The following is a 27,876-nucleotide window of genomic DNA, read 5'->3' as shown; positions in this document are numbered from 1 at the left end:
CTCCCCAGGATATGACGAATAATATTCCAGGATGTACAAACATGGTGAACACCTACTGTGATATTAGGAGAGTAACATCTCCCCAGGATATTATGAATAATATCCCAGGATGTACAAACGAGGTGTGAATGCACTGTGACATTAGGAGAGTAGTATCTCCCTAAAATACTACGAATAATAATAATACTATGAATACTCCATGTGTGTAAGCCCTCTGTGATATTAGGAGAGTAATATATCTGCAGGATATTACAAATAACATCCCAAGTGTACACCCTCTGTGGTATTAAAAAAGTAATATCTCCCCAGGATATTAGGAATAATATCCAGGGTGTATGCACATGGTTTACATCCAATGTAATATTAGGAGAATAATATCTCCCCCGGATATTATGAATGATATCCCAGGGTGTACACACATGGTGTAGACTTACTGTGATATTAGGAGAATAATATCTCCCCCAGATATATCCCAGATGTACACACATCATGTACACTTACTGTGATATAAGGAGTAGTATCTCCCCAGAATATTTTGAACAATATCCCAGGGTGTACACCCACTGTGCTATTAGGAGTAATATCACCCCAGGATATTATGAACAATTTCCCAGGGTGTACACCTGCTGTGGTATTAAGAGTAATATCTCCCCAGGATATTACGAATAATATTCCAGAGTGTACACCCACTGTGATATCAGGACTAGTATCTCCCCAAGATATTACAAATAATATCCCAGGGTGTACATTCATTGTGATATCAGCAGTAATATATCCACAAGATATTATGAATAATATCCCAAGGTGTACACCCACTGTAATGTTACGAGTAATGTCTCCCCAGAATATGATGAATAATACCCCAGGGTTCACACTCACTGTTATATTCGGAGCAATATCCGCCTAAGATATTACAAATACTATTTCAGTGTGTACACACAGCATGTACACCAACTGTGATATTAGGAGTAATACCTCCCCAGGATATTACAAATAATATCACAGGGTGTGAACCCACTGGGACATTAGAAATAACATCCCCCTATGATAACACGAATAATATCACAGGATATACACACATGGTGTACACCCACTGTCACATTAGAACTAACATCCCCCTAGTATATTACGATTAATATCACAGGGCATACACACATGGTGTACACTCACTGTGACATTAGGAGTAACATACTCCTAGAATATTAGGAATAATATCACAGGGTGTACACAGAGGGTGTGCACCCACTGTGCCATTAGGTGTAACATCCCCCTAAAATATTATAAATAATATCACAAGTTGTACACACATCGTGTAATCCCCTGTGAAATTAGCAGTAACATTTCCCTAGGATATTACAAATAATATCACTGGTAGTTTACACACATCGGGTACACCCCCTGTGACATTAGAAGTAACATCGCTTTAGGATATTATGAATACTATCACAGGGAGTGTGCACACATGGTGGACTTCCCCTGTGACATTAGGAATAACATCCCCCTAAAATAGTATGAATAATATCACAGGGGATGTAAACACATGGTGAATATAATATTAATATATGAATAATACAATAGGGTGTACACCCACTGTAACATTAGTAGTAACATTCCCCCAGGATATTATGAATAATATCACAGGGTGTACACCCTCTGTGACATTAGGAGTAACGTGGTGTGTTACTCCTGTGATATTAGAAGTAACATCCCCATAGAATATTACGAATAATATAACTGGCATATTACACACATGGGGTACACCCCCTGTGACATTAAAAGTAATGTCACTTTAGGATATTATGAATAATATCACAAGGGGTGTGCACACATGGTGTACACCTCCTGTAATATTAGGAGCAACATCTGACTAAAATATGATAAATAATATGACAGTGTACACACACAGTGTACACCCCCCATCACATTAGAAGTAACATTCACCTAAGATATTACAAATAATATCACAAGGGTTTTACGCATATGGTGTACACCTCCTGTGACATTAGGAGAAACATACTCTTAGCATATTACGAATAATATCACAGGGATTGTACACACATGCTATACAACCCATGTGACATTAGGAGTAATGTCCCTTTAAAATATTAGGAATAATATCACAGGTGGTGTACACACATATTGTACACCCTAAGTTACATTAAGATTAACATCCCCCTAGGATATTACAAATAATGTCACAGGGCTTGTACACACATTAGGAGTTACATCCCTTTAAAACATTAGGAATGATATCACAGGTGGTGTACACACATGTTGTACGCCCCAAGTTATATTAAGATTAACATCCCCCTAGGATATTGCAAATAATATCACAGGGCTTGTACACACATTAGGAGTAACATTCACCTAGGATATTAGGAATGATATCACCCCCTGTGGTGTACACACATGATGTACAAACCCTGTTTCGTAGTGTAACATCCACTAAAATATTAGGGATAATATCCCCCTGGCATATTATGAATAATATCACAGGGGTTGTACACACATGGTATACAATCCCTGTGACATTAAAGGTAAAATCCCCAGGGTTTATTACGAATAATATAACACAGGGTGTACACCCCAAGTTACATTAGGAGTAACATCCCCCGAGGATATTATGAATAATATTACAGGGTGTGTACACACATGGTGTACACCCCCTGTGACATTAGGAGTAACATTCCCTTAGGATATTACAAATATTATCATAGGAGGTATACACACATGGTGTCACTCCCTGTGACATTAAAAGTAACATCCCACTAGGATACTACAAATGATATCACAGGGAGGTGTACACACATGATGTCATGATGTACTCCTGCTGTGACATTAACATTCCCCTAGGATGTTACGAATAATCTCACAGGGTGTGCACCCACTCTGACATTAGGAGTAACCTCCCCCTAGGATATTAGGAAGAATATCAGAGGGTGTACACTTTCTGTGACATTAGGAGTAAAGTCTCTTTAAAATATTATGAATAATATCACAGGGTGTACACTCTCTGTGACATTAGGAGTAACATCCCTCTAGGACATTAGGAAGAATATCACAGGGTATACACTCTGTGACATTAGTAGTAACATCCCCCTATGATGTTATGAATAATATTACAGGTGTACAGCACCTGTGGTCTTACAAGTAACATTCCCTTAGGATATTAAGAATAATATCACAGTGTATATACCACCTGTGACATTAAGAGTAATGCCCCCCCCCAAAATATTACGAATAATATCTCAGGGTGTACACCCTCTGTGACATTTGGATAACATCCCCCTAAGGTATTACGAATAATATCACATCATGTACACCATCTGTGACATGAGGAGTAACATCTTTTTAGGATATTATGAATAATATCACAAGTTTTACACCCCCTGTGACATTAGGCATAATATCCCCATAAGATATGAATAATACCACAGGGAGTACACCCCCTGTGATGTTAGGAGTAACATCCCAGTATGCTACTATGAATAATATAACAGAGTGTACACCCATTGTGACATTAGTAGTAACATTCCCCTAGGATATTATGAATAATATCACAGGGTGAACACCCTCTGTGACATGAGGAGTAACATTTTTTTAGGATATTATGAATAATATCACAGTGTGTACACCCTTTGTGATATTAGGAGTAACATCCCCCTAGGATGTTATGAATAATATCTTCGGGTGTACACATTAGGAGTAACATCCCCCTAGGATATTACCAAATATATCACAGGATGTACATCCACTGTGACATTAGAAGTAGCATCCCCCTTGGATATTATGAATAACATCACAGTGTGTACACTCACTGTAATATTAGGAGTAATATCTTCCTAGAATATTACAAATAATATCACAGGGTATATGCCAACTGTGATATTAGGAATAATATCGCCCTTGAATATTATGAATAATATCACAGTGGGTGTACACACACCATGTGTGTACTCCCAGTATTACTGGGAGTGCACACACGTTGTGTACACTCACCGTGACACTAGGAGTAACATCCCCCTACGATATTATAAATAACAACACAGGATGTACAAACATCGTGTACACCCCATGTGACATTAAGAGTAACATCCCCTAGGATATTACAATAATATCACAGAGTGTACACCCACAGAACATCCCCCTAGGATATTATGAATAATATCACAGAGTATACACACATGGTGTACACCCACTGTGACATTAGGAGGAACATCCCCTTAGGATATTACAATTAGTATCACTGGGAGTACCCACACATTGTGTACACTCACTGTGACATTAGGAGTAACATCCCCCTGTGATGTTATGAATAGTAACACAGGATGTACAAACATCAGGTACACCCACTGTGACATTAAGAGTAATATCCCCTAGAATATTACAGATAATATCACAGAGCATACACCCATGGAACATCCCCCTAGGATATTACGAATAATATCACAGAGTGTACACACATGGTGTACACTCACTGTGACATTAAGAGTAACATTTTTCTAGGATACTATGAAAAATACAACAGGGTGTACACACATGGATATATCTCCCTGGATATTACAAACCATATCACAGGGGGTGTACACCCCCCACGATATGGGGAGTAGTATCACCCTCTCTCCACCAAATATTACCAACCATATCACAGAGGGGTGTACACCCCCCATGATATGGGGAGTAGTGTCACCCTCTCCATATGTGATACAAACCATATCACAGGGTAGGTGCAGTACTCCCTTTGGGCCTCTGGTGATGGTGGCCACGGGCTGAGGCTCCTCTGCCTGTGGCAAGATGAACAAAGAGTGGGAAGGACTGCATTTCCTGGATTGAGAGCCAGCTCAGTAGCAGTACAATAGAACCCAAGTCGATTTCTAAGGTTTTTGACTCCAGTTCCTGGCTCCTGGACAGCCTCTGTGGACCTACCTAGGGTTTAGAGGAACTTATTGACCTGAAGGGAAGGACACAAGCCTACCTAGCTTTGCCACCTACTGATTGTAAAGCACTAGGTCCTTGAGAAAATATAGATGGTAGCCAGGTGGAGGTTACGGTGGGCCTTGGAAGAGGCCCAGTGCTGTGCTGGCTTCAGGTATGATCCAGCACAGTCCTAGTGGTGGTGGCCACAGGGGTGCTTGTGTCACCCCACCTCCAGCTCCAGGCTGCTTAGCATAGATTGAGAAAGATTGTGTTTGTTTAGAAGAAAGTAAGAGAAGAGAACAAGAGTCTCTCTCTGGTAATCCAGAGAGTTCTTATGGCTCTAATCAAAGACCACCAAGGCAGTACTTTACTTCTATGAGTTTACAAGAGCCACAGGGTTACTGGGTTTGGGATGCCCACTAATGCAGACACAGCTTAGATTATGACACCCAAGTCTTTTTGAATACCGGAAAGATTTCCGAAGAAGGACACAAAGAAGAGTACAGAGAAACCCAGGCTGAGAAAACTACAACAAATACCTAACTCTTCAATGCCAAGACACTGATGTATATCTACAAGCATCAACACCATTCAGGAAAACATGATCTCACCAAATGAACAAATAAGACAACAGGGACAAGTCCTGAAGAAAGAGAGATATGTGACCTTTCAGGCAGATAATTCAAAATAGCTGTTCTGAGAAACTCAAAATAAATTGAAGATAACATAGGGAAGGAACTCAAAATTCTGTTAGATAAACTTAACAAAGAGATTGAAATAATTAAAAATAATCAAGCAGAAATTCTGGACTTGAAAAATACAATTCATGTACTGAAGAATGCATCAGAGGCATTTAATAGCAGAATTGATCAAGCAGAAGAAAGAATTACTGAGCTTGAAGACAGACTATTTGAAAATGCACAGTCAGAGGAGACAAAAGAAAAAAGAATAAATGATGAAGCATGCCTACAAGATCTAGAAATAGCCTCAAAAGGGCAAATCTAAGAGAGATTGGTCTTAAAGGGGAGGTAGTGAAAGAGATAGGGGTGGAAATTTTATTCAGTGGAATAATAACAGAGAACTTCCTAAATTTATAGAAGTAACATCCCACTAGGATATTACAAATAAAATCACAGGGGGTGTACACACATGGTGTGTACCCCCTGTGACATTAAGAGTAACATTCCCCTAGGATATTATGAATAATATCACATGGTGTACACCCCCTGTGGCATTAGTAGTAACATTGGGATATTATTAATATCCTAAGGAATATCCTAATATATCAATATCGAAGTACAAAAAGGTTATAGAACACCAAGCAGATTTAACCTAAAGAACACTACCACAAGGCATTTAATAATCAAACTCCTGCTTCCTTTTGGCTGGAGCCTCCATCTTCCAGTAATTCACTAAAATGACAAAAACAAAGGGAAAGAAGAGAGGCACCCAATGTATGTTGGTCTTTTAGAAAACATGGAGTTGTTCTTTTGGCCATGTATATGCAAATCGGTAAGGAAGATGATACTGTAGACATCAAGGAAATGGGTACTGTTCAAAAAGGAATGCCCCACAAGTGTTATCATGACAAAACTGGAAGAGTCTATGATGTTCCCTAGCATGCTGTTGGCATTGTTGTAAACAAGCAATTTAGGGCAAGATTCTTGCCAAGAGAATTAATGTGTGTATTGAGCACATTAAGCACTCTAAGAAACGTGGTAGCTTCCTGAAACATATGAAGGAAAATGATCAGATAGAGAAGGAAGCCAAAGAGTAAGGTACTTGGTTCAACTGAAGCACCAGCTTGCTCCACCCAGAGAAACACACTTTGTGAGAACCAATGGGAAGGAGCCCAAGCTGCTGGAACCTATTCCCTATGAATTCATGGCATAATAGGTATTAAAAATAAATAAATAAAAGACCTCTGGACTGTAAAAATGTTTCTCTTCATTGAGTAGAAATTTGGTGTCCCCTTCCCCCAAAAAAAATATTTAAAGCAAATTCTAATTGTGTCCTAATTCATTATGTAATGTCTTTACTATTCAAATTTAATGTTCTTCTTGCTGAAAAATGTGAGGTGGCTTACTGTGCAAAAAATTACTCAATTCATTAGAAAGTGGTCAGATATTATTTATGAAATATTTTTACTGGTTTGAAGATAGTTCCTGTAAATCATCATGGAAGAAATAAAATTTTAAAAAGTACTTGACCTCCCAAAAATCAGGAATAAAGAAAGGATCCCAAAAGCAGCAAGAAAAAAGAAACCAATGAAATCCAGGAGAGTTCCAGTATGTCTGGTAGCAGACTTTTCAGTGGAAAGCTTACAGGCCAGGAGTGAGTATATGAAATATTGAAAGTGCTGAAGGAAAAAAAAACTTACCCTAGAATAGTATATCCAGTGAAAATATTCTTCAAACATGAAGGAGAAGTAACGACTTTCCCACAGAAACAAGCCGAAAGACTTCAACACCAGATCTGTCCTACAAGGATTGCTAAAGAAAGTTCTTCCATCAGAAAGAAAAGGACGTTAATGAGCAATGAGAAATCATCTGGAGGTACAAAACTCACTGATGATGATAATTACACAGATTAAAAAAGAAAAAGAATATTACAATGCTGTAACTGTAGTGTGTAAAGTATTCTTGATATTTTAAATAGGAAAACAAAAAGATGAACCAGTCAAAATAATAACTACAACAACTTTTCAAGACAGGCAATATAATAAAATATAAGTAGAAATAACAAAAAGTTGAAAAATCAGGGGAATGAGGTTAAGGTATAACTTTCTTTGCATTTGTTTGTTTATGCAAACAGTGTTAAGTTGATATCAGCTTTAAATAATGGCTTATAAGATAGTATTTGCAAGCTTCATCATAACCTCAAGTCAAAAACCATACAGTAGAGGTGAGTGGACCACCTGAGGTCAGGAGTTTGAGACAAGCCTGACCAACATGGTGAAACCCCATCTTTAATAAAAGTATAAAAATTAGCTGGGCATGGTGGTATGGGCCTGTAATCCCAGCTACATGGGAGACTGAGGCAGGAGAATCACTTGAACCTGAGAGGCAGAGATTGCAGTGAGCTGAGAATGCCCTATTGCACTGCAGCCTGGGTGACAGAGGAAGACTCTATCTAAAACCAAACAAACAAACAAACAAAACATATAGTAGGTATACAAAAAATGAAAAGCAAGAAATTAAGTCATACCACCAGAGAAAATCAGCTTCACTAAAAGGAAGACAGGAAAGAAGAAAAGAAGGAAGACAAGATCACAAAACAACTGGAAACCAAATAACAAAATTGCAGGACTAAGTCCTTACTTTATCAATAATAACATTGAATGTAAACAGACTAAACTCTCTGTATTAGTCCATTTTCGATTCCTATAAAGAAATATCTGAGACTGCAGAATTTATAAAGGAAAGAGGTTTAATTGGCTCACAGTTATGCATGGCTAGGAGGCCTCAGGAAACTTACAATCATGGCAGAAAGGGAAGCAGGCATGTCTTACATGGCAGCAGGCGAGAGAGAGAGCATGTGAAGGAGGAACTGTCAAACACTTATAAAACCATCAAATCTTGTGAGAACTCACTCAGTGTCACAAGAACAGCATGGGGGAAACAGCCCCCATGATCCAATCACCCCCCACCAGGTCCCTCCCCCAACACATGGGGATTATAGGGATTACAATTCAAGATGAGATTTGGGTGGGGACACAGAGTCAAACCATATCATTCTCCAATCAAAAGACATATAGTAGCTGAAAGGATGAAAAAACAAAACCCAGTGATCTGTTGCCTACAAGAAACACACCTCACCTGTAAAGACACACATAGACTGAAAGATAAGGAGATGGAAAAAGATATTCCATGCCAATGGAAATGAAAAAAGAATGGAAGTAGCTGTATTTATATCAGACAAAATAAATCCCAAGACAAAAGCTTTAAGAAGAGACAAAGAAGGTCACTACATAATGATAAAGGGGTCAACTCAGCAAGAGGATATGATTATTCTAACTATAGATGCACCCAATATTGGAGCACCCAGATATATGAAGCAAATATTACTAGAGCTAAAGAGAGAGAGAGAGAGAGATCTCAATACAATAATAGCTGGAGACTTCAACACCCCACTCTCAGCATTGAACAGAATTTCCAGACCAAAAATCAACAAAGAAACATTGGATTTAATCTGCACTATAGAGCAAATTGACTTAATAGATATTTACAGAACATTTCATCCCATGGCTGCAGTACACATTCCTTTCCTCAGCACGTGGATCATTCTCAAGAATAGACCATATGTAGGTCACAAAACAAGTTCAAAAACATTTTACCCAAAATTGAAATGACATCAAGCATCTTCTCTGACCACAGTGGAACAAAACTAGAAATCAATAACAAGAGGATACTAGGCCTTGGGAAACCAAGGTGATTGGACCACTTGAGCCCTGGGGTTCGAGACCAGCCTGGGCAACATGGCGAAACCCCATCTCTACTAAAAATACAAAAAATTAGCTGTGCACAGCAGCACATGCCAGTATTCTCAGCTACTCGGGAGGCTGAGGTCAATCACCTGAGCCTGGAATTTGAAGCTACAATGAGCTGAAATTGTGCCACTACACACCAGCCTGGGTAACAGGAGTAAGATCCTCTTTCAAAAAGCAAAACAAAACAAAAAAGACAAATTTTTGAAACTATACAAATACATGGAAACTAAACAATATGCTCCTGAATGACTACTGGGTCAATGAAGAAATTAAGAAGAAAATCGAAAAATTTCTTGAAACAAATGACAATGGAAGCATAACATGTCAAACCCTATGGGATACAGTGATACAGTGAAAGCAGTACTAAGAGGGAAGTTTATACCTGGAAGTGACTACATCAAAAAAGAAGAAAATCTTCCAATAAACCACCTACTAATGTCTTTAAAAGAAATAGAGGCCGGGCGCAGTGGCTCACACCTGTAATCCCAGCACTTTGGGAGGCTGAGGTGGGCAGTTCACGAGGTCAGGAGATCGAGACCATCCTGGCTAACACAGAGAAACCCCATCTCTACTAAAACTACAAAAAAATTAGCCGGGTGTAGTGGCGGGCACCTGTAGTCCCAGGTACTTAGGAGGCTGAGGCGGGAGAATGGCATGAACCCAGGAAGCAGAGCTTGTAGTGAGCCAAGATCGCGCCACTGCACTCTAGCCTGGGCAACAGAGTGAGACTCCATCTCAAAAAAAAAAAAAAAAAAAAAAAGAAAAGAAAAGAAAAGCAAAAGCAAAAGCAAACCAAACCCAAAATTAGTAGATGAAAAGAAATAATAAAGATCAGAGCAGAATAAATGAAATTGAAATGAACAAAATATACAGAAGATCAATGAAACAAAAAGTGGGTTTTTTTTTAAGTTAAAGAAAATTGACAAGCCTTTAGCCAGACTAAGGAAAAAAGAGAAAAGACTGAAATAAACAAAACTGGAGATGAAAAAGGAGACATTGCAACTGACACCACAGAAATTCAAAGGATCATTAGTAGCTACTATGAGCAACTATATGCCAATAAATTGGAAAATGTACAAGAAATGGACAAATTTCTAGACACATGCAACCTACCAAGATTGAACAATGAAGATATCCAAAACCTGAACAGACCAATAACAAATAATGAGAGCAAAGCCATAATAAAGAGCCTTCCAGCAAAAGAAAACCCAGAACCCATGGCTTCACTGCTGAGTTCTACCAAACATTTAAAGAAGAACTAATACCAACCTTACTGCAACTATTCTGAAAAATAGGGGAGGAGGGTATACTTCCAAACTTATTCTACAAGGCCAGTGTTACCAAATTTAGACAAGGACATATCTGATACCAAAATTAGACAAGGACATATCAAAAAAAGAAAACTAAAGGCCAATATCTCTGACAAATATTGATGCAAAAATCCTCAACAAAATAATAGCAAATGCAATTCGAGAATACGTTAAAAAGATAATTCATCATGACCATGTGGGCTTTATCTGAGGGATGCAAGGATGGCTCAACACCTACAAATCAAACAATGTGATACATCATATTAACAGAATGAAAGACAAAAAACATGACCATTTCAATTGATGCCGAAAAAGCATTTGATAAAAAGTTAACATCCCTTCGTAATTCAAACAAACAAACAAAACTCTCGAAAAACTGAGTATAGAAAGAACATACCTGCTGAGTGCAATGGTTAATACCTGTAATCCCAGGACTTTGGAAGGCCAGGGTAGGCAGATTGCTTGAGCCCAGAAGTTCGAGACCAGCTTGAGCAACATGATGAGAGTCTCTCTCTACAAAAAATACAAAAAAAAACCAGGTGTTGTGGCACATGCCTTTGGTCCCAGCTGCTTGGGAGGCTGAGGCAGGAGGAACACCTGAGCCTGGGAGGTTAAGGCTGCAGTGAGCCATAATCACACCACTGCACTCCAGCCTAAGACCCTGTCTGAAAAACACACACACAAAAAAAGAAGGAACATACCTCAACATAATAAAAGCAATGTGCAACAGACTCATGGCCAGTATCATATTGAATGGAGAAAACTGGAAGGCTTTCTCAAAGATTTGTAACATGACTGGGATATCCACTGTCACCACTGTTATTCAACATAGTACTGGAAGTCCTAGCTAGAGCAATCAGATAAGAGAAAGAAAGAAAGGGCACCCAAACTGGAAAGGAAGAAGTCAAATTATTCTTGTTTGCAGATATAGTCTTACATTTGGAAAAACCTAAGATTCCACTAAAAAACTTTTAGAATTGATAAATTCAGTAAAGTTGCAGGATACAAAATCAGCATACAGAAATCAGTAGCATATTTATATGCCAACCGTGAACAATCTGAAAAAGAAATCAAGAAAGTAATCTCATTTATGGCCAGGCATGGTGGCTCATACCTGTAATCCCAGCACTTTGGGAGGCCAAGGCAGGAGGATCATTTGAGGTCAGGAGTTTGAGACCAGCCTGGCCAACATAAGGAAACCCCATCACTACTAAAAATACAAAAATTAGCCGGGCATGGTGGCACACACCTGTAATCCCACCTATTCGGGGAGCCTGAGGGAGGAGAATTGCTTGATCCCGGGAGGCAGAGGTTGCAGTGAGCTGAGATCACACCACTGCATTCCAGCCTGGGCAACACAGCAAGACTCCATCTCAAAAAAAAAAAAAAGTAATCCCATTTACAATAGCTACAAATAAAATAAAACACCTACCAATTAACCAAAAGAAAGAAAGCTCTCTACAATGAGAACTATAAAATGTTGATGCAAGAAATTGAAGAGGACAGAAAAAAATGGAAAGATATTCCATGTTGATGGACTAGAAGAATCAATATTGTTAAAATGTCCGTACTACCTGTATCAGTCCATTTTCATGCTTCTGATAAAGACATACCCGAGACTGGGAAGAAAAAGAAGTTTAATTGGACTTACAGTTCCATATGGCTGGAAAGGTCTCAGAATCATGGCGGGAGGTGAAAGGCATTTCTTACATGGCAGCAGAGAGAGAAAAATGAGGAACAAGCAAAAGCGAAAGGCCCTGATAAACCCAGCAGATCTCATGAGACTTATTCACTATCACGAGAATAACATGGGAAAGACTGGCCCCATGATTCATCGCCTCCCTCTGGGTCCCTCCCACATGTGGGAATTCTAGGAGATACAATTCAAGTTGAGATTTGGGTGGGGACACAGCCAAACCATATCATTCTGCCCCTGGCCCCTCCAAATCTCATGTCCTCACATTTCAAAACCAATCATGCCTTCCTAACTGTCCCCCAAAATCTTAACTCATTTCAGCATTATCCCAAAAGTCTACAGTCCAAAGTCTCATCTGAGACGAGGCAAGTCCCTTCTGCCTATGAACCTGTAAAATCAAAATCTAGCTAGTTATTTACTAGATACAATGGGAGTACAGGTATTGGGTAAATACAGCCACTCCAAGTGGGAGAAATTGGCCAAAACAAAGGGGTTACAGGGCCCATGCAAGTCTGAAATCTAACAGGGCAGTCAAATTTTGAAGCTCCAAAATAATCTCCTTTGACTCCAGGTCTCACATTCAAGTATCACTGAATCAAGAGGTGGGTTCCCATGATCTGGGGCAGCTCAGCTCCTGTGGCTTTGCAGGGTACAGCCTCCTTCCTGACTGCTTTCAGGGGCTAACATTGAGCATCTGTGGCTTTTCCAGGCACACAGTGCAGGCTGTTAGTGGTTCTACCATTCTGGAGTTGGACTTACAGTTCCACATGGCTGAGAAGGCCTCAGAATCATGGCAGAAGGTGAAAGGCACTTCTCACATGGCAGGGGCAAGAGAAAAATGAGGAGCAAGGAAAAGCGGAAACCCCTGATAAGCCCATCAGATCTCGTGACACTTATTCACTACCATGAAAATAGCATGGGAAAGACCGGCCCCCATGATTCAACTATCTTTCCTTGGGTCCCTCCCACAACACGTGGGAATTCTTGGGGATACAATTCAAATTGAGATTTTTTGAGATTTTGGTGGGGACATAGCCAAATCATATCACTACCCAAAGCAATCTACAGATTTAACACCCTCCTTATCAAAATACCAATGACATTTCTCATGGAAATAGAAAAAACAATCCCAAAATTTATATGGAACCACAAAAGACCCATAATAGCCAAAGGCATCCTAAGCAAAAAGAACAAAACTGGAGGAATCACATTACCCAACTTCAAATCATACTAGAGAGCTATAGTAGCCAAAATGGCATAGTACTGGCATAAAAACGGACACATAGACCAATGGAACAGAACAAAGAAGCCAGAAATAAATCCACAGATTTACAATGAAATCATTTCCAACAAAGTTCCAAGAACATACAATGGGAGAAGACAGTCTTTTCAATAAATAGGGCTTGGAAAACTGGATATCCATATGCAGAAGAGTGAAAATAGACCCCTATCTCTCATCATATACAAAAATCAAATCAAAGTGGATTAGAGACTTAAATCTAACACCTCAAGCTATGAAACTACTACAAGAAACATTGGAGAAATTCTCCAGGACATTGGTCTGGGCAAAGACATCTTGAGAAAGCCCCCACAGACACAGGCAACCAAAGCAAAGACAAATGAGATCATATCAAGTTAAAAAAAAAACTTCTGTAGTAAAGGAAACAATCAACAAAGTGAAGAGACAACCCACAGAATGGGAGAAAATATTTGCAAACTAACCGTCAACAGGGATTAGTAGCCAGAATATATAAGGAGCTCAAAGCACTCTATAGGAAAAAAGTCTAATACACCATTTTTGGTTTTTTTGGGTTTTTTTTTTTTTTTTTTTTTTTTTTTTTTGTCTTTTTTTGAAACTGAGTTTCTCTCTTGTCACCCAGGCTGGAGTGCAATGGTACAATCTCACAATCTCAGCTCACTGCAACCTCCACCTTCCAGGTTCAAGCAATTCTCCTGACTCAGCCTCCCAAGTAGCTGGGATTACAGGTGCCCGCCACCACACCCAGCTAATTTTTGTATTTTTAGTAGAGACAGGGTTTCACCATGTTGGCCAGGCTGGTCTCAATGCCTGACCTCAGGTGATCTGCCCGCCTTGGCCTCCCAAAGTGCTGGGATTACAGGTGTAAGCCATCACTCCCGGCCTAACAAACTAATTTTAAAAATGGACCAAAGAGTTGAATAGACATTTCTCAAAAGAAAACATACAAATGACAAACACATATATGAAAATGTCCTCAGCCGGGTGTGGTGGCTCAAGCCTGTAATCCCAGCACTTTGGGAGACCGAGGCAGGCAGATCACCTGAGATTGGGAGTTCGAGACCAGCCTGACCAACATGAAGAAACCCCATCTCTACTAAAAATACAAAATTAACCAGGCGTGGTGGTGCATGCCTGTAATTCCAGCTACTTGGGAGGCTGAGGCAGGAGATCACTTGAACCCGGGAGGCAGAGGTTGTGGGTGGGCCGAGATCATGCCATTGCACTCCAGCCTGGGCAACAACAGCGAAACTGCATCTCAAAGAAAAAGAAAATGTCCTCAACATCATTGATCATAAGAGAAATGCAAATCAAAACTGTAAAGAGATATCATTTTACCCCAGTTAAAATGGCTTTTATCCAAAAGACTGCAATAAATGCTGGTGAGGATGTAGAGAAAAGGGAATTCTTGTACACTGTTGGGGGTTGTAAACTAGTACAACCACTATGGAGAACAGTTTGGAGGTTCCTCAAAAAACTAAAAATAAAGCTACCATATGATCCAGCAATCCCAATCCGAGGTATATACTTAAAAGAGAGGAAATCTGTATGTTAAAGAGATATCAGCAGTCCCATATTTATTGCAGCACTATTCACAATAGCCAAGATTTGAAAGCCACCTAAGTGTATATCAGCAGATAAATGGATAAAGAAAATGTTGTACTCATACACAACAGACTACTATTCAGCCACATAAAAGAACAAGATCCTGTCATGTGCAACAACATGGGTAGAACTCCAGGCACAGAAAGACAAATGTCACATGTTCTCACTTATCTATGGAAGCTAAAAGTCAAAACAATTGAATTCATGAAGGTAGAGAGTAGAAGGATAGTTACCAGAGGTTGGAAAGGATAGTAGGAGGAAGTGGGGATGGTTAATGGGTACAAAAAATAGTTAGAAAGAATGAATAAGACCTGGTATTTGATAGCACAACAGGATAACTATAAGTAAAAAAATAATTTAATTGTACATTTTAATATAATTAAGAGAGTATAATCAGACTGACACACAAAGAATAAATGCTTGAGGTGATGGATACCCCATTTATCTTGATGTGATTATTTCATATTGCAAGCCTGTATCGAAACACCTCATATAACTCATAAATATTAATATCTAGTATGTACCCACAAAAATTAAAAATAATAATTTTGTTTTAGAAAAAGAGGGATTAAAGAGTTAAATGTAAGACCTCAAACTATAAAAATCCTAGAAGAAAACCTAGGAAATACCTTCCTAGACATCCGGCCTAGAGAAACAACTTGTAACTAAGTCCTCAAAAGCAATTGCAACAAAAACAAAAATTGACAAGTGGGACCTAATTAAATTTAAGAGCTTCCGCACAGCAAAAGAAACTGCCAATAGAGTAAACAGACAACCTACAGAATGGGAGAAAATATTCACAAACTATGCATCCAACAAAGGACTAATATCCAGATTCTATAGGGAACTTAAAGCAACAAGAATAAAACAAATAACTGCATTAAAAAGTGAGCAAGGGACATGAACAAACACTTCTCAAAAGAAGATATACAAGGGGCCAAGAAACATGTGAAAAAATGCTCAACATCGCTAATCACTGGAGAAATGCAAATCAAAATCATAATGAGATACCATCTCACACTGGTCAGAATGGCTATTATTAAAAAGTTAAAAAAACAAAAAACAAAAAAACAGATGGCAAGGATAAAGAGAAAAGGGGATGCTTATACACTGTTGGTGGGAATGTAAATTAGCTCAGCCACTGTTGCAAGCAGTTTGGAGATTTTGCAAATAACTGAAAATGTAATTACAATTCAACACAGCAATCCCATGATTGGGTGTATACACAAAGGACAGTAAATTATTCTACCAAAAGGACATCACAGCACTATTCACCATAGCAAAGACATGGAATCAACCCAGGTGCCTATCAATGGTGGATTGCATAAAGAAAATGTGGTACATACACATTATGGAATACTATGCAGCCATAAAACAGAACAAAATTATATCTTTTGCAGTCACTTGGATGCAACTAGAGGCTATTACCCTAAGCGAATTAATGCAGAAACAGAAAGCCAAATATTGCATGTTCTCACTGATAAGTGAGAGCTAAACCTTGAGTATACATGGACACACAGATGGCAATAATAAACACTGGGGACTCCAGGAGGAGGCAGGGATGGATGGGGACAAGGTCTCAAAAACTTCTTATTGGGTATTTATGTTCACAATCTGGGTGATGGGATCAGTAGAAGCCAAAACCTCAGCATTATGCAATATACCCTTGTATCAAATCTGCGCATGTACCCCTGAATCTAAAATTAAAGGATAAATTTTAAAAATAATAAATGAATGACTTAACACTAAAACACAAACTAATCTGAACTATTCTAATGATTGACAGTAAAAGCACTACTGAAAAGAAAAGGATACTTTTTGACATCTAATTCAAGTGCTTCTGATATAGCTGCCATGCCTGGTTTTGTGTATCTCAGACAGAGACTAAAAACAGAGAAACATGGGCTTAGAGTCTGATTTAGCCTGCAATTGAGAAGAAAAGCTAGAATTTGGGACAAAGAACTAAGAAGAAATGCCATGCAAGAATTTTTAGGAAGTTTCAGGAGCTGTCATCCAAAGAGTTTGCAGCTAGGAAGCTGCCCCTAATTCACCTGCCCGTGGACACTGACCCTACACACTAGACTCTGCGCTGTTAGCCCTGTGAGTAGTTTCTTTTCTTTTCTTTTTTTCCTTTGAGACAGAGTCTTGCTCTGTCAGCCAGGCTGGAGTGCAGTGGTGCGGTCTTGGCTCACCACAACCTCCGCCTCCTGGGTTCAAGCAATTCTCTGCCTCAGCCTCCCAAATAGCTGGGATTACAGGTGCCCACCACCGCGCCCGGCCAATTTTTGCATTTTTAATAGAGACAGGGTTTCACCATCTTGGCCAGTCTGGTTTTGAACTCCTGACCTTGTGATCCACCCACCTCAGCCTCCTAAAGTGCTGGGATTACAGGCATGACACACCGTGCCGGGCCAGTGAATAATTTCTTAATGATGCCTCAATCTTTGCATTATTGCTCAAGAGTTAAAGCTGCAAGTGGTGGCATCTGGTTGGCTGAGCTCAGCCCCCAAGCTCCTCATGCTAACTCCTCAGGGATGGAGCAATGGGTACCCTCCCCTTGAAATTCTGCAGTGAGAGGGAGACATTTTCCCACCAAGATTTATGCAATAGAAGACTCACCCAACAGAGAAATGAAGTTTGAATGCTCAGTAGCCAAGGGAACTAACAAACATCCACCATAGTGAAACATGAAATTGAAGCATCAGAAACAAAACTGAGTATGAGCTAAAACCCAAAATGCCTAGAACTGCTTTTCAGGTTTAAATGACCTAGGAAATTTAGGGACACTTCACTGATTTAGGTAGGAACAATTTCGAATTTGATTACATTTCAGCTGAGCAGGGCGGGACTGGGAAATACCTTGTGGGGGATACTTCCATGAAAAAAGTCACATTTCACATAAGGAGCCTAGGAAAAGCAGAAGCAACTCGGAGGACTCAGGAGCTGGCTGGGAGCAGCAGCCAGGCAGCTGGGCACATGGGCACAGTATAGTTGGGACTCTGGGTCCACCTGCTGGTGCAGTTTTTCTTCAACTTTTCTTTCCCTGAGCATTCACTGTGGATGGTTCACATTTCCCAGCAGTGTGGCAATGAGCAAAAATGGGCCCAGATACAAAGTCTAATGTGAGTTCCCTGCATGACAGTGAAAGAGGGGGTGATTAATCAAGAAGACAGTTCTTCATGGTCGGGATGGGGACCTACCAGCTCCGGGAGTGCTTTTCATTTAGGGACACACAAAACACTTCTGCACTGAGGTAGAGAATTTCTGTGATTCTGAGACTGGATGCCCAATTGACACCAGGGCTCTTAGGGGTCTCCACCTCATCCTTAGGGCCAAGACAGCAGACAGACACCTGCTAGAGCTGTGGCCCTGTGAAGCCCTTCTTGGCTCATGCGTCATCTTTCTTCCCTCTTTCCCACAATCCTCTTCTACGGGTCAGCAGAGAGGCTGCCTAGGCAGCTCTGCTCTCATTGCTGTGTCTCTCATGGCCTTTGACCACGGCTTCTCTCTTGCCCAACACTTGTACATACCACCTGATTGGCTGCATTTAATCACTGCTTCCTAGGTTTCTCATACTTTCCTTCTCTAATTTAAAGGTCCAGCACTTTTTTCCACCTGCCCCTTTTGGTTTCATGTTAGGGTTTCCTGTGGCTGTGCCCCACAACTTAGAGATGTACCCAGGATGATGTCAAACAAGTTGAGGTTATTGCTTGGAGACTGACTTACCGCTAAACAATGTCAATAAATGTCTTTGGGGTTGCTACACACAGATGTCCTTGGCTGTCAGTATCATGGAATCTCTTTATCATGTCAGTGATGCTGTGGGCAAGGCCCCTGGATCTCACCACCTTTATTCAAGAGACAAGCTGAACCCAGCCAACTTTCTTAGAAATGTAATTTAGCAGTGTTTTTTCTTTTTAAAATAGGTTTAATTAAATTCAGTAAAGTGTATGTATCTTAAGTGTAAAGCTCAGAGAATTTTTATGGACATGTGTCCCCATATAACCATCACCCAAATCCATGTATACATGTAAATGAAGTTTGAGAGTGTGAGTCAATTAGAGCTAATTTCTACATTAGGGGGAAAACACCTAAGACAGTGATTCTGAAACTTTCGTATGCTTCTGGATCACCTAGAGGGCTTCTTAAAACACAGATTGCTATTCCCAGGTAATATTTATGCTGCTTGTTCAGGGACCACACTTAGGGAATCCCAGGGCTCAGGACTGCTAGTAAGCTCTGAACTGTCTCCAATTCATAGTCCTACAAAGAAGGAAACCCCATTAGCAAAATAGTTTTATTTATTCATTTTTCTTTTTAAAATATACAATGTGTCATGAATTTGTGTGTCATCCTTCCATAGGGGTCACGCTAATCTTCTTTGTATTGTTCCAATTTTTTAGTATATGTGCTGTCCAAGAGAAGACAATTTTAGTAAAACTGAATTGGCCATATACTTAACTGAGGGTCTTTAAAGGCTAGCCTTCTATTTTCTGACCCAGAATTTTCTGAGTGTGTCTTGGTTGCCAGCAAAGGAGTCAACAGAGTTATAAGCATAGATTGCATCAGAACAATGCCCTTTTGAGACTACTTTCCAATGAATTAATCAGTGCTGAGTACGTGAAGAGCTTGAAAGGATCAATATGCTTTTAAAGACTGGAAGACTCATCATACCCTTTTTACAGTCAGAGCAGGGGTATTGGCAAATTGCTCTGAGATCCTCAGAGGGAGATTAACCAGCCAGCACTTATTGTTAGGGCATTTAAAGCATTTTTAAAAAGTAATACATTTAACAAATGTAAAACTAACCACCTAAAATATGTACTTTTTTGCTTTATATTCATTCTGTGAACATAGAAAACTTCATACTTTTCCAGATTTTCCTATCATGATCATATATTGCTCTTATAATCAGAAAAAAAAAAAGCAAAACCCAAAACAACAAAAAAAAAAAATCCAGGGTGACTCACCACTCTTGCTGCCTCTATTTAGTTAAACAAGCTGTATTTAATTAAGATTTTTCATATTGCAAGATATTTACTCTTTTTTTTTTTTTTTTTTGAGACGGAGTCTCACTCTATCACCCAGGCTGGAGTGCAATGGCATGATCTCAGTTCACTGCAACCTCCTTCTCCCAGGTTCAAGCAATTCTCCTGTCTCAGCCTTTGAGTAGCTGAGATTATAGGTGCCTGCCACCACACCCGGCTAAGTTTTGTATTTTTAGAGACAGGGTTTCACCATGTTGGCCAGGCTGGTCTCGAACTCCTGACCTCAGGTGATCTTTGCACCTCGGCCTCTCAAAATACTGGGATTATGGGCATAAGCCACTGCGCACAGCCTGATACTTACTTTTTTTTTTTCCCTACAAGCACACATGTATATCAAAGTATCCGTGGGCTGTTTTTCACTGCTATTTAAATCTACAATATAGAAGAAATAGATTTTTTTTAAACAATAGCCTTTTAATATACTATCTTCTTATATGTATATTTTTTCTTTTTAAAAAGGTAGCATTAGAGGTGGGGCAGCTTTTGAGAACAAAGTTCTTTTTTTAAAGAAAAAGAAAGCCTCTTTCACTGTGGAGTAAATAAACAGAGGAATTCAGATCCCCCTGATTTGTTTTAATTCCTTTGTGTTTACTTAGTGTGGGCTCATCTAGCCAGTGGTTGTTCTATGAGCAAATAGTGTGGCAACACCTTTTTTAGAAAGAAAATGCACTTGCAGATGGATTTGCACCATCTACTCTGTCTCCTATGCCTCCAAGGCTGACGGCAAGTGATCAGAATGAAAAACGATAACCCAGTGGTTTCACAAGTCTTCGTCTTACACAGGGGCAGGACCACGGCTTCTTCCGCATCCTTCCATGGCTATGGCCACAGGCATCAGCAATACGGAATGTAGACTCAACTTTGACCACGTGAGCACAATCCTGAAAGTGAGACCAGTTGGGAACAATCTGTCCTGGAGGCAGTCATGCCTCTTTCCATTCCCATGGACCTTTAGGGCCAAAGCCAACAGGCAGCTGCTTCTACTTTTTACAAACTGCAATTCACTGCTCTAGTATTTGGTTATCCTCCTTTAAACCTAAACAAAAATATCAAAAAAGAGTCATGCATTTTTAGAATATGAAATGAAACAGAGCAGGCCTGAATGATCCACCTATCTTCCATTTAGAATTCCTTGTTCATGTGTCCCTGAAATGACATTTACCCGGCTCCTCTTGGGAACAGTAGATTGCTGCCCTCCATCACCAGGCAGCTGGCGCTGGGAAAGAGCATGTCCTCCCACTGGGCTGGAGTCTGCACCAGGCCCTTCCTCGCAGGGCTTCAGGAGCAAGTCAGATGAAGTCCCATCTCTCTTCTATAGGACAGTCCTTCTGGTATCTGAAGACTGTTACTTCATCTGCTTTGCATCTTGTGTTGTTCAGAACAAGCCTTTTAAAGGCTCTCAACTGTTCTTCAAATTACATGGTTGTCTCTCTTCTCACCCTCCTCCAGGGCTTTCCAGCCCCTCAAAGTGCTGAGTACATACTCTATTTTGGTGGGTGCTGAGGAGAGAACTCAAAAATTATAATCTTCCATAATTAAGACACGCTACTTCTAGCAATGGAGTCTCATCTTTGCAAGTTTTATAATAGCATTGCCATTTTAACAGCTCAAAATGGACTTGACATCAGCTAATCTCATGTCAACTTCCTAACTCAGGGTCTTTTAAATTTTTTTAATTTTTTCATATTTTCTTTTTTCAAAGCAAGATATGGGGTAGGAAGACTTAGAGTCTTTAATCCCTGAACTTCTATTAAACTGTCTTATTTCCAGGTATTTGAGCCTGAATGAATATGAGACTTTTTATATTTGCCTGGTTAAATACTGAAAAAAAAAAAAAAAAAACTGCTTCTCAGGGAAGTTAGGCATTTCATGCAGTAACTGGGTAACTGAGGTTTTAGCATATCATTCCTTGATAGTGTATCAATACCTTTTCCATCTCAACTCTATCATTCAAAAATTATGAGCACAGGCCAGGCACGGTGGCTCACGTCTGTAATCCCAGCACTTTGGGAGGTCGAGGTGGGCAGATCACCTGAGGTCTGGAGTTCGAGACCAGTCTGACCAACATGGAGAAACCCCATCTCTACCAAAAATACAAAATTAGCCAGGCGTGGTGGCACGTGCCTGTAATCCCAACTACTTGGGAGGCTGAGGCAGGAGAATCTCTTGAACCCGGGAGGCAGAGGTTGCAGTGAGCCAAGATTGCACCATTGCACTCCAGCCTGTCAACAATAGTGAAACTCTATTTCAAAAAAAAAAAAAAAAAAGCATGAAAAAAAAAAAAAAAAAAAAAAATTACTTGCATGTGTCAGGCATTGTTTAAGTGCTTTTTGTAAATTAACTCATGTAATCCTCATAACAACTTTATGGGACAGGTCTTATTATCAACAATATTTTAAGCTTGAAGAAGCTGAGACACACAGAAGTTAAATATATGCCCAAAGTCACACAGGTAATATAACAAATGAAAGAGCTAGGATTCAAACCCAGCAGTCTGACTCCAGAAGACATGTGCTTAAGCACTATGCCTCTCAAAGCAACCCTTCTAGTTTTTTGTCATCTATAGATTCGATTAAGTGTCTTTTATTTTATTTATTTATTTATTTGAGACAGGGCCTCACTCTGTAGCCCAGGCTACAGTGCAGTGGCATGATCTCTGCTCACTGCAGTCTCAACCTCCTATGCTCAAGCAATCCTCCCACCTCAGCCTCCCGAGTAGCTGGGACCACAGATGCATGCCACCATGCCCCCAGCAAATTTTTAAAGTTTTTGTAGAGATGGGGTTTCACTATGTTACCCAAGCTGGTCTCAAACTCCTGGGCTCAAGTGATCCACCTGCCTCAGCATCCCAAAGTGCTGGGATTAAAGGTATGAACCATTATGCCCAGCCTAAAATGTCTTTTATTTTTAAGAGGATACTAGTTTATTTATTCAGTACTTGCTGATTCCCAGACCTTATGCTTGGCACTGGGTACATGACACACAGAACAGATGTGGGGAAGATTGGGCACAGGGTGATTTCAGTTGTAACTGAGAGAAACATGACTCAAACTAGAGTAAGCCAAAAAGTGGGGTTATTGGCTCATATGTCCAAATCATTAGAGGAATAGAATTTGGTTTAGAGGCAATGGAATCTAGAGACAACGATGCTGTGGTAAGGCAGATGGGTGAAATTTGTTACCAGTACAAGATGAGGAAAAGCCTGATTTTCATAAAATCATAAAATCAGCTAAAGAGCCAGCCTCACCAGGAGCAAGAACCTGGGCAGCTTTAGGTATCCAAGGAGCATGAGATTCACTCAAGGCATCTTTGCTAGACTGAATCAACACTAATAATTTTTTTTTCTCTCCTTGTGTTCTTTCACTCAAGATTAATGAGGCACCTCTGCACACTAGTAGAATGGCTAAAATTAAAACGACTGACCATACCAAGTGTTGATGAGCATGTGGAGGAACAGGAACTCTCATATGCCATTGGTAGAAATGTAAAATAGCACAACCTTTTTGCAAAACAGTTTAGTTGTTTCTTAAGAAGTTAGACATGCATTTATTATCTGACCCAACCATTCAACTACTAGGTATTTATGTAAGAGAAATGGAAACATATGTGCATAGTAAGACTTGAATATGAATGTTCATAGTACTTTGCTCATGATATCCCCAAATTGGAAACAATCCAAATACCCAACAGAAAGTGAATGGATAAACTACTATATCTATGCAATAAATTACTACTCAGCAATAAAAAAGTATGAAGTACTGATGTACACAATGAAGTGGATGAATGTCAAAATAATTATGCTGAATGAAAGAAGCTAGACCAAAAAGATTGCATACTGTATGATTTCATGTATATCAAATTCCAAAAAATGCAGACTAATCTATAGTGACAGAAAGGAGATCAGTGCTTTTCTGGGGGTGGGGAGTGCTGGAGGAAAAAATTACAAATGGACACAAAGAATACTTTCTGGGGCTGGGCGTGGTGGCTCACGCCTGTAATCCCAGCATTTTGGGAGGCCAAGCAGGTGGATCACTTGAGGTCAGGAGTTCAAGACCAGCCTGGCCAACATGGTGAAACCCCATCTCTACTAAAAGTATAAAAATTAGCCAAGCATGCTGGCATGTGCCTGTAGTCCAAGCTATTTGGGAGGTTGAGGCATGAGAATCACTGGAACCCAGGAGGCAGAAGTTGCAGTGAGCTGAGATCATGCCACTGCACTCCAGCCTGGGCAACAGAGCGAGACTCCATCTCCAAAAAAAAAAAAAAAAAAAAAAAAAAGAAAAGAAACCTTTTTGGGGTGATGAATATGTTTATTATCTTGATTATGGTGATGGTTTCACAGGTATACACATATGTCTAAATGTATCAAATTCTACACTTAAAATATGCATAGTCAACCAGGTGTCAATTATATCTCAAAAAAACTGCTAAAATGGTTTTTAATAAGCTGTTTAAAATGTTTTCTAGTCTCCATTACAGAACTGGAAAAGAGATGACCATCCCTCTCCTCTTTCAGTCACCACCCAGTCTTAAGATAATACTTTCTTGGAAATCATATTATAGTGTGCTCATGTGCAGTGTCCACTTTGTGATTTACATTATACAGAAATAGTTTGCTTTTCTATTGAAATAATTATTAAACGTGTGCTAATTTCTTAATGAGCCTTTGGTAAATTAGTCTTTGAAGGTGTTGACTTTGGTGGATTTTAAATGCCTTTGGGGAATACAATATTTGATTAATGGTTTCATACAGCCCAATGCATGTTTACGTGGGAAACTGGTAAATCAGTAAATTCACTAGAACTTTTATGTTTGTAAAGGATTTTTACATTTGTAGGAACATTAAAAATCATTAGGAAACATTAGAAATCGTCTACTTCTACTGTGACATTTAGGCTACAGTTATTTGACTAGGTTTTTTTTTTTTTTTTTTAATTTATGATATAATGAATTTTAAAAGGATCTTGCTGGGCAATGACACACCCCCTAGAAATAAATAATAACAATCTTGTCAGACCTTAAAATTTGTTTGAATGATTTCTGCTTCTACAATCTCTGATTTCTTTGGTGTAGAGACCTTGCTTTTTTTTTTTTTTTTTTTTATGAGACAGAGTCTGGCTCTGTTGCCCGGGCTGGAGTGCGGTGGCGCGATCTCGGCTCACTGCAAGCTCCGCCTCCGGAGTTCACGCCATTCTCCTGCCTCAGCCTCCCGAGTAGCTGGGACTACAGGCGCCCGCCACCATGCCGGGCTAATTTTTTTGTATTTTTAGTAGAGACGGGGTTTCACCGTGTTAGCCAGGATAGTCTCCATCTCCTGACCTCGTGATCCGCCCGTCTCGGCCTCCCAAAGTGCTGGGATTAGAGGCGTGAGCCCCCGCGCCCGGCCCGTGACCTTGCTTTTTCACAAGTAAATAAAGGATGGGAAAGACATGATTGTCACTTGCCTGATGGTACCTTTCTGAATTCAGCTGGATTTTCCTTTTCTTTTCTTTCTTTCTGTCTTTAATTTCTTTACTTTTCAACATGGGAAATCTTTACTTTTAAAACTTTCTGGGTGATTTTTAAAAATATTTAATTGACAAAGATTGTATATATTCAAGGTGTACAATGTGATGATTTGCTATACCTATGCATGGTGTAAGGATTGCCACAATCAAATTAATTAACATATCCACCACCACCCATGCTGTACCTTAGATACCCAAAACTACTTCATATTATAACTGAAAGTTTGTACCCTTTGATCAACAGTTGTTTCTTCACGAAGTTCTGGAGAAGGATTTTGTAAACATGGTGGCCTCGGGGAGGCTCCCATATTCTTTTTGTGTTGATGAGCCATTAGGTAGAGTAATCTTGTTGGTGTGATCCTAGCCTTTGGTCTGTTTTTTAACTGGTAAGGGAAAACAACAAACATATAACCATGAGAAACTTCCAACAATCAGGTAAACATTATTTAAATAGCAGTAGTTGTCAAAAGTATTTTAAATAGTCTAAAAATTAAGACATCTAGTTCATTTCAATAGCAATTTGGGCACATGTTCAATTTATTTTTCAATCACATTTTGGGACAACTGGCTAACCTTTTGCAATAAAATACAAAATAAAACAATGTGAGAGTTCTAAAGCATACTTAATAGAAAAATTTATTTTAGATATATGGAAAGTTTAAAAACTATAAGAGTACTAGACTAAGATATATACGAATGTGGATTATATTCTTTTATGGCAAAGACTCAACACATATCCCATATTCCCTGTGAGAACAGCTCTTTCTGTACATGCCCCCCTCAAGATAAGCCCCTCGTATCTTGTGACTTCCATACTCCCCGGCCACAGCTCATTTGTTGGGAGAGGGCGGAGATGGGAACTTGATCCCTGGACCAGTCAATCTACTAGATGAACTGTGTAAATCAGCTTCTGTTTCCCACAAATTAAAATTGGGGCACAGAGATACCAGTCCACTTGTCAGTGGTTTTGGAACTGAGGCGGCCACATCAGTGATGTGTATAGATAAACAACTTATCAAAGAGGAGGAAAGGAGAATGAAGCAGTTGCTTAGAGAGAAGCAGAGAGGAGAGAGAAGGCAAGCTTAGAGAAAAGGATAAGAATGTTTTGGTTCTGGACAAGGTTTCAATTCCTGATTCCCAATATCTCATGAAGCCTGGCTAAATCTTCTACATCTGGGTTCCAGTTCAAATCCCCTGTATTATAATGAATTTCCCTTTAAGTAAGCCTGCTTCTATTGCTTGCAAACAAAAAAGCCTAGACTGAAGCAATAATCTTGGCAAAAAACCAAGTATGATATTAAACATAGAACCTGTAAAGAAAATGTTTTTTTAAAAATCTGTTCTCATAAAAATTAAAAATGTCTTTATCTAAAAAAATCATAAACAGCACTAAACTGAAAGAACAACTGGGGACAGAGAACTACACATATATGAAAAACAGCAACATTTTAAATATCATTGAAAATTCATACAAAAAGGTAAATATTCTAACAGAAAAATCATCCAATGTCTTAAATAGGCCATTCCCAATAGAAGAAATACAAACAACCAATTTATATATAAAATGTTTGGATGCAAAATAAACAACAAAGAAATATTAGTTTTGGTCAAGCAGATAAGCAAAGTCTTCTACCTGCTCTCCTACTTCGAATATTTTTAAAAATGTATTTTTAAAATATTAAATACTTCAGGAACTTGCATGTCATTCTTGCACAGGATCATGCTAATTTTCTCTATATAGTTCCAATTTTAGTGTATGCACTGGCAGAGCCAGCACATCCTACTTCCAATTTTACTTTTTGTTATACAGTCATGCTCCGCATAACAATGTGTCAATCAGTGACAGGCCACATACACTACAGTGGTCTTGTAAGATTATAATACTGTATTTTTACTGTGGCTTTTCTGTGTTTAAATACACAAATACCATTGTGTTACAATTGCCTACAGTATTCAGTCCAACAGCATGCTGTACAGGTTTGTAGCCTAGGAGCAATAGACCATATCATAGAGTCTAGGTGTGTAGTAGGTCACACCATCTAAGTT

At 39.3% G+C, this 27,876-nt stretch overlaps 2 non-coding genes across 2 annotated transcripts; both read right to left on the bottom strand.

Moving 5' to 3' along the window:
- Nucleotides 1-19,593: 19,593 nt before the first annotated feature.
- LOC111530221 lies at nt 19,594-19,704 on the bottom strand. Its single transcript, XR_002727740.1, has one exon. It is a non-coding gene; the product is annotated as a U6 spliceosomal RNA (small nuclear RNA).
- Nucleotides 19,705-27,501: 7,797 nt separating this feature from the next.
- LOC111530222 lies at nt 27,502-27,607 on the bottom strand. The gene has a single exon (XR_002725193.1). It is a non-coding gene; the product is annotated as a U6 spliceosomal RNA (small nuclear RNA).
- Between the last annotated feature and the right edge of the window lie 269 nt (nt 27,608-27,876).

The sequence above is a fragment of the Piliocolobus tephrosceles genome, chromosome 11 (genome assembly GCF_002776525.5).
Source record: "Piliocolobus tephrosceles isolate RC106 chromosome 11, ASM277652v3, whole genome shotgun sequence".
Lineage (NCBI taxonomy): Eukaryota > Metazoa > Chordata > Mammalia > Primates > Cercopithecidae > Piliocolobus > Piliocolobus tephrosceles.
Note: the sequence above shows the minus strand (reverse complement) of the source record. Positions and strands in the feature narration are given on the sequence as shown.